The sequence below is a fragment of the Lathyrus oleraceus genome, chromosome 2, assembly GCF_024323335.1.
Source record: "Lathyrus oleraceus cultivar Zhongwan6 chromosome 2, CAAS_Psat_ZW6_1.0, whole genome shotgun sequence".
NCBI classification, from domain to species: Eukaryota; Viridiplantae; Streptophyta; class Magnoliopsida; order Fabales; family Fabaceae; genus Lathyrus; species Lathyrus oleraceus.
In genome coordinates, this window is record NC_066580.1 from 51,191,832 (window position 1) to 51,200,205 (window position 8,374).

Consider the following 8,374-nt stretch of genomic DNA (forward strand, 5'->3'; position numbering starts at 1 on the left):
CTTTCGTTATGGTATGGTTCATGCCAATTATTGTCTTCAAAGATTGGAGGGATTTGGATTTTCATTATTTCAGAGTATGTGGTTTCTTCCATCTCCATCTCTCTCACACATTTGTCTATGACATCAGGTAGATAACAAGTATCGTCTATAGCTGGCGCTTGTAAGAATTGGGTCAAGATGAATTCAACCTTTTCCTCTCCAACTTCGAATGTCAACTTACCTCTCTTTACGTCTATTATGGCTCCGGCGGTAGCCAATAATGGCCTTCCTAGTATGATAGGTGTACTGGCATCTTCTTTGATGTCTATGATTATGAAGTCTGTAGGAATGTAAAATTGTCCTACACGTACGGGGACATTCTCTAGTATACCGATAGGATATTTGATTGAGCGGTTAGCGAATTGAACAGACATCTTGGTTGGTCTTAATTCTCCCATACTGAGCCTTCTACAAATGGTTAAGGGCATTACACTAATGTTGGCTCCTAGATCGCATAGAGCTTTGTCTATGACGAATTTTCCAATGACACTGGGTATGGAGAAACTACATGGGTCCTTTAGTTTAGGAGGCATGTTATTTTGTATTATGGCGCTACACTCGGCAGTAAGTGTAACTGTTTCGTCATCCTCAATCCTTTTCTTATTGGATAGGATTTCCTTAAGAAATTTGGCATAGGGGGGCATTTGTGTGATGGCTTCTGTAAAGGGTATAGTAATGTTTAGTTGCCTCAGAAGTTCAACAAATTTCCTAAATTGATTCGCAGTTTTAGAACTTTTGAGTCTTTGAGTATACGGAATGGGTGGTTTATAAGGAGGTGGAGGCACATAAGGTTTTTCTTTCTCTTCGGCCTCTTGGGTATTATCTTTTGTTTCCTTTGGTTCATTTACCTGCTCAATTGAGGTTTTATATGGTTTTTGGTACATGGCAGGTTTTTGGAGTCTTGGATCTACGGGTCCGTCTACTTCTTTTCCACTCCTCAGTATAACGGCATTTGCATGTCCTTTTGGATTAGGTTGCGGTTGTCCAGGAAATGTTCCAGCTGGAGCGGCTGTAGATGCTTGATGTTGAGCCACTTGTGAAATCTGTGTTTCAAGCATTTTATTGTGGGTGGCTAAGGCGTCTACTTTGTTCGCTAGTTGTTTAAGTTGCTCGCTAGTATGCATGTTTTGGTTCAAGAAGTCTTTGTTTGTTTGAGCTTGAGTAGCTATGAAGCTTTCCATCATTAATTCGAGATTTGACTTCCTAGGCATGTTAGGAGCATTATTAGCTGGCTTTTGATATCCAGGAGGAACAGCTGGTGCTTGGCCAGGTGCATATAGGGCATTGTTATTCTTATATGAGAAATTAGGATGGTTTTTCCAACTTAGGTTGTAGGTATTCGAATAGGGATTTCCTTGTGTGTAATTTACTTGATCGATTGGGACTCCTGCTAATATTTGACATTCTTGTGCAGTGTGTCCAGGGTTTCCACATAACTCACAGTTTGGAGTTACAATAGCCACGGTGGCTGCGGGTGGTATAGTCAAGTTATCTAATTTTTGAACAAGGGCATCTACCTTTGCATGAACATGGTCAAGGCTACTGATTTCGTACATTCCACCCTTAGTCTGGGACTTTTCCACTGGAGTTCTTTCACCTCCCCATTGGCAATGGTTATGGGCCATGTTTTCCATGAGTTGATAGGCTTTGGTGTATGGCTTATCCATAAGTGTACCGCCCGCGGCATCATCTATTGTAAGCCTTTATGTTATACAGAAGCCCATTGTAAAATGTGTGAATGATCACCCAGTCTTCGAGACCGTGATGTGGATATATCCTCATCATGTCCTTGTATCTCTCCCACATTTTATAGAGAGATTCCATATCTTTTTGCCTGAATCCATTGATTTGAACTCTCAGCATAGCAGTTTTGCTCTGCGGAAAATATCGGAATAAGAAAACGTTCTTCAGTTCTTCCCATGTCGTAACGGAGTTGGATGGAAAGGATTGCAACCAAGCCCAAGCTCCGTCTCTTAGTGAGAAAGGAAAGAGGCGCAGTCTTATCGCATCTTGAGATACACCATTCGCCTTTACAGTATCTGCGTACTGCACAAACTTGGTCAGGTGTTCATTAGGATCGTCCATAGGATTTCCAGCAAATTGATGTTGTTGGACGGCTGATAATAGTGAGGGTTTCAGCTCGAAATCTTTCGATTTATAGCGGGAATTCCTTAAAATTAAGAGTCACTCATGACTTTCTAGGAACCGTCAGGAAAAACAGAGTAATCAAACTCTCTGTATGTGCCAACAATTGGACTTGGACCGTAGGCAATGAATTACAACCAACTTATAACGGATTAGTGATAGTTTCAACTGGACTTTAAATGATGTTGGCGATAGCCAAACTTCAAGTACCAATCACAATTGGATTTTCAAAATGAGTGCCAGTTATATTTGGACTTTTTTTGAGAAAGCCAACAACAATTGGATTTTAAGAATAAAGCGCCAGTTACTAATGGACTTTAAATAGATACCGATGACAATTATATTTTGAAATGATACTAGTAATAACTAGATTTTTTGAAGATAACGCCAATAACAACTGAATTCCAAAGACTCCAATGATAATTGAGCTCTTGAAGTGATTCTAGTAACAACTAGACTTTAAGGGTACCAAATGACAATTGGATTTCCGACAAGATATTAATGAAAACTGAACTAGACACACCCATAACAATCGGATTGGAGATAACACCAGTGATAACTGAATTCTTCAGGATTCCCATTATGATTGAACTTTGGATGGAGTGCCAATGACAACTGGACTTTAGGGTCAAGGGATAACGATCAACGACGAGACCAAATGGGCAATGCAAATGAGTACAAAGTACATTTTGAACCATGCATGATTTGATTTGTTTTATTTGTTTTATGAATGATATATGAATGATCATGATATGTAATGCTGACAATAGGCAGACTGGGAGTTTGTAGGGAATGTTTACAGAGATTCTGATTCCTCAACACCAATAACTCTAATCAGTACAAGTAATAGGCGTATCTAGAGGAGAATCTATTAAGATTGACATTTATAACTAGCCAAAGGGTCATCCTTCCATAGGATTAATAGGTTGTGCTCCATGGATATTCTTGTTGGTAATCTAGGAGTGCTTCTGCAATCTAGGAGTGATTCTAGATCCCTATAATCAACACACATCCTGACCTTGCCATCCTTTTTGGGTACTGGTACAATATTAGCTACCCATTGAGGATACTTCGCAACTGCTAGAAAACTGGCATCAAATTGTTGTTTCACCTCGTCACAAATCTTTAGAGCCATGTCGGGTCTTGCTCTTCAGAGCTTCTGCCTCACTGGCGGGTAATCTGGCTGTAGTGGTAGCTTGTGGACAATAATATTAGTATCTAAACCTGGCATATCCTGATACGACCAAGCAAATACATCTACATATTCTTGTAGCAACTTGGTCAATCTTTCTTTGATGCTTGCCCCAAGTGTAATCCCAACTTTGACCTCTTTCTTGTCTTCCTCAGTGCCAAGGTTGATTGTATCCAATGGTTCTTGATGCGGCTGAAGGGCCTTTGACTCGTGCTCGAGCAGCCTTTCCAATTCTTCAGGGAAATCACAATCTTCCTCACTATCCTCTTCCGCTTGGTAGATGGGGAGTTCAAAGTTATAGGAAGTAGTGGGGTCATCGAATTCAACTGGTTTATTGATTATTCTGCATGTTTTTTAAATGATGGGTTTTTTTAGAAAAGTGGAAATAAAATGCAAAAGAATTAAAAATATTTTTGTAGTTTTTGAAAGGATTTCCATTTTAAGGAAATAAAAACAAATAAATGAACGATAAGAATTTGAAAAAAATGCTCTTTATTTGTCATAATGATTTTGAAATTTAAAGTGGCCCTACAAATGATCCGTTAGCCTTGGGCAGAGCTAAGGATTTTCAAAAAAACAAAGGAAAACACAATTACTTTGACACAGGAAAAACTTCTGGAATCTCAACTGCTTCCCAATTTGTTAAGGTTGTTTCACACCGGTATATCAGATTTGATGCTTCTCCATCTTTAGTGTCATCTTCAACTGCACCAACTTGATCCCCATGGATAAATCCTGTGCTTAAACAAACTTCTTGTATGCTCCGCATGCGGTCCTTTGCAAGGCCCAGGGCTCCTTCCTTAGCAGAAGGCTTGTACCCCAAACCAAAACGATCATTTTTCTCGCTGACATTGATGACTTGCCCCCGACCTGTAGGACCTCCACTTTCAACTGATGACCTTGCACTATTCCAAGAGGCGAACGACAAACTAGTTTTCTCAATGGATCCTTTACTTCTGCAAGTGTGGCATTGGAGATTTCAAGTGCCTGGAAAGAGGTCTCTAAGGCATCTTCATCAGCCTCGATATAACGGAAAGAGGAGAGTTGACTAATGATAAAATCTTCTTCACCCGAGACAATGACGAGCTTGTCATCGATGACAAACTTCATTTTTTGATGCAAAGTAGAAGTCACTGCCCCAGCAGCACGTATCCATGGACGTCCCAAAAGACAGCTATAAGCAGAATTTATGTCCATGACTTGGAAATTAATGGGGAATACGTGCGGTCCGATTTGGATTGGTAACTCTACCTCTCCAACTACTGTCCTCCGAGAACCATCAAATGCTTTTACCACAAGTGAACTAGGTTTCATTTCTGAACCTTGGTAAGATAATTTAGCAAGTGCCCTCTTTGGTAGAACATTGAGGGACGATCTAGTGTCAACTAAGACCATGGCCATAACATCTTCTTGGCACTTTATGGATACATGTAAGGCACGATTGTGATTCTTCCCTTCCTTGGGTAGCTCTTCATTGCTGAAACTTAGAGTGTTGCAGATTGTGATATTGGCGACCACCCCATCGAATTGGCCAACCGTTATATCTTGGGTAACATGAGCTTGAGCAAGCACTTTCAGTAGAGCCTCCCTATGAGCTTGGGAATTCAAAAGCAAGGACAAGATAGATATTTTTGACGGTGTTTGATGTAACTGATCTACTATCTTGTAGTCACTTTTCTTTATCATTTTTGGAAATTCAATCGCTTCATATTATTGCACTGCCGGTTGTACCCCTCCATACTCTGGGGCAGGATTTGCAGTTGTAGCTTCCCTTGTTATTTCTTAAGGGATTATATTGACATCGGGAGTATAAATCCGACCGCTGCGGGTCATCCTGCTCGTCCCTGCGATGTTAGTGATATTGGTGTCAACATTCTCCAAGCTTTTCTCACCTTCAACATCTTTGGGTTCTTCATCTATCACTCCATCTACCACAGTTATGTCATATTTCCAAGGTACCGCCTTGGTGCTTTCAAAGGGAAAGGGGGTAGGCATGCAAACTACCACGGGTGATGGATGAACAACATCTTCTCTTTGATAAGTTATCTCAACAGGTTCTGGTAGATTGAAAAAGGGTTCAATGACTGAAACTTCCTCGTTTTTTATAGGACCTCAAACTTGCAAAACACCTTGATCTATCAAGTTTTGAATATCAGTTTGTACCACTTTACTGTCGTCGTGACAAGTATCAATAAAACTAGCTCCCACCAATCTTGCATGGAGTGCTAGCAATGGAGTTTTAACATCTTCAACATTTTTGATTATACAAACATCAGAAACATCCTCAAAGGCATTAACATCACCCTGCGCCGGTAGAGGGTTACTTTTTACGTTGGGTCCAACATCTCGGAATGAAAGGATCTTCTTCTCAACCTGCTCTCGCATAATATGCTTCAAAGCATAACATCCCTCTAAATCATACCCAGGGGCACCTTCATGGAAAGGGCAATGGGCATCTTGATTGTACCATGGAGGTAAAGGATTTGGCGGGGGACACAAAGGTCCGGGAGTCACCAACCCTTTCTGCAGCAACGATGGGTATAACTCAGTGTACGTCATAGGGATTGAAGCGAAAGGAGGTCTTCCTCTTTGTACCCTATTTTGATTTGGAAGATTTTGTGGACGCGGAGCCTGTGCCCTTGGCTGCTGATAAGCGGGTGGCATGGGTGTTTGCTGGTATACTGGTGCTTGTTGAATAGGTTGATAGACAGGAGCTTGTGATTGGTTGAAAGTTGGCGTGACTGCTGCCACATACGGTTGTTGAATATACTGCACTAGATAAGTTGGTTGTTATTGAGCAATTTGTTGTTGTTGCTTCTTCTACGAGTGACTCCGTCTTTGACTGGTCGACACTGCGTTTGTTTCGCCCTCTTTCTTTCTTTGAAAACCTCCAGAAAACTTTTTGACATTATTACCGAATGTTTCAGTGGTGGTTATCATTTTGCCATTCTTCAATCCAAGCTCGACTTTTATGTCCACGACAACCAAGTCAGAGAAACTTGTCGATACACTACTCACCATCCTTTCATAGAACATGGGATTTATTGTATCCATGAACCAATCTGCTAACTCCTTCTCAACAAGGGGTGGTTCGACTTGCGAGGCCACTTCCCTCCATCGTTGTCCATATTCCTTAAAAGACTCGTTATCTTTCTGGGACATGCTGAGCAATTGCCTCCTATCCGGGGCCATATCCATGTTATACTTATAATGCTGGATGAAAGCATCAGATAAGTCTTGGAAACAACGAATTCTACTTTGATCAAGGCTTAAGTACCACTTAGAGGGAGCACCCCTCAAGCTGTCTTAGAAGCAGTGTATCATAAGTTTATCGTCCTCCACGTGTGCCGCCATTTTTCGATAGTACATAATGAGGTGACTTTTAGGACATGAGTGGCCCTCGTACTTATTGAAATCCGGGGTCTTGAATTTTGCAGGAATCACGAGACCAGACACTAGGCACATCTCCCTAGCAGCAGCACCAAAGACTTTGTTACCTTCCATAGCCCTTAACCTTTTCTCAAGAATCTGAAATTCTCCTTCATTCCTCTTATGTCTTCACGCCTTTCATCATCTTCGTCAGAAAAATCTGGAGCATGTTGTTGATCTTCAAAATAAGGTTGCACTTGTGCGTGGACAAGGGGTGGTGCAAATGTGTGGACCACGGGATGAGCTTCATTGATGGTTTGGTAGAGGGACTGTTTGCTGAGTGGATTGTACAATGCTAGGGGCACCTTCAACTGGAGGTGTAAAGTCGGGAGGTAAACCGATGCCTGGCCAAGTAGTAGGCACTGTCCTTGCAGGTTGGGGTTCAATCGTAGGACCGGTGATTTCTGAAACGACTGTCGTTTGGGTGTCTAATTTGGCCTTAATGACTTGTAGTATTTCCATGACTTGACCCATGTTTCCTCGTAGGTCCTCAAGTTCTGAGCTTACTCTCTCCAATTCTTGTTCTTGATCTGCCATTCTTTGACGAGCGCTGGCTCTTGTGTTGTAGTGGTGTTGAGGACTCAGTGTGTAACAACTGAATAGAGAAAACGGAATGAGTTTTTATTTATTTATATGGAGAATGCATGAATGTATGTATGAATGCATTTTATGTTTATTTATTTTTAGGGATTCTTATAAACTTTGCAGTTGTTGAGCACGCGCTTTAAAGTAATGTGAATAGAAACAGAAGACAATAGTCAAAAGCTGATGCAAAAATTCAATACCCATTCATTCAATGAAGCCAAAGAGTACGAAGTATACAGTCAAAGTGGGTACAAAACATTAAGCCAAATACAAAAATTGGAAATAACACGAAGCAAACAACTTAAAGAGTCTTCTTAGCAACTCGCTCTTTCTGGGCCTTCAATTCTTCTTTGAATCTTCGCATCATCCTTTCGCAAAGCAAAACAAGGTCACGAGCCGAAGGATGAGTGTTATTTTCATCCATGTCCTCTAGAGCATTTTTTAATTTCCATGGTAAGTCTATGGCCACGCCATTACAAAATTTTGGTTCTAAGTTATATCTTTTAATCTGATTAATTTATTTCTTTATCCCGATTCAAACGCTTTATTATTTAAGTTAAAATATTAAAATCCTTTTTTCAAATAACTCAAAAGAAGAGGACCATTGTGTCGCAACCTGAAAAATACAGTGCGCGAAAAAACAACCGGCGAAAGAAAATGACAGAAGAGTCGCCACCGTGCGTTATTCATCCCAAAGGAGGGAAAGGAAACGCTCGAAGTAAACCTGAAAAAGGAAAGGACAAGACGGGGTCTTGCAACCAAATCTTGGGTTCGGGAGTCGGTTATGCGAAGGGAAGGTATTAGCACCCCTACGCATCCGTAGTACTCTACGGGATCCACTTTTGTAGTTCTTGTCTAAAGGGTGTGGGTTTATCTAATGTGTTATTTACTAAAAAAGAGGGGGTTAAATGAAAATGACTCGCGCGGATGTCGCATCCACTGCATACGTATCTCATCTGAATATGAGAATCAGAGTCTTCGTAG

At 41.0% G+C, this 8,374-nt stretch overlaps 1 non-coding gene across 1 annotated transcript; it reads left to right on the forward strand.

The window, feature by feature from the left end:
• Positions 1-1,795: 1,795 nt before the first annotated feature.
• On the forward strand, positions 1,796-1,902 carry LOC127124582 (small nucleolar RNA R71). The gene has a single exon (XR_007804058.1). It is a non-coding gene; the product is annotated as a small nucleolar RNA R71 (small nucleolar RNA).
• Positions 1,903-8,374: the final 6,472 nt, after the last annotated feature.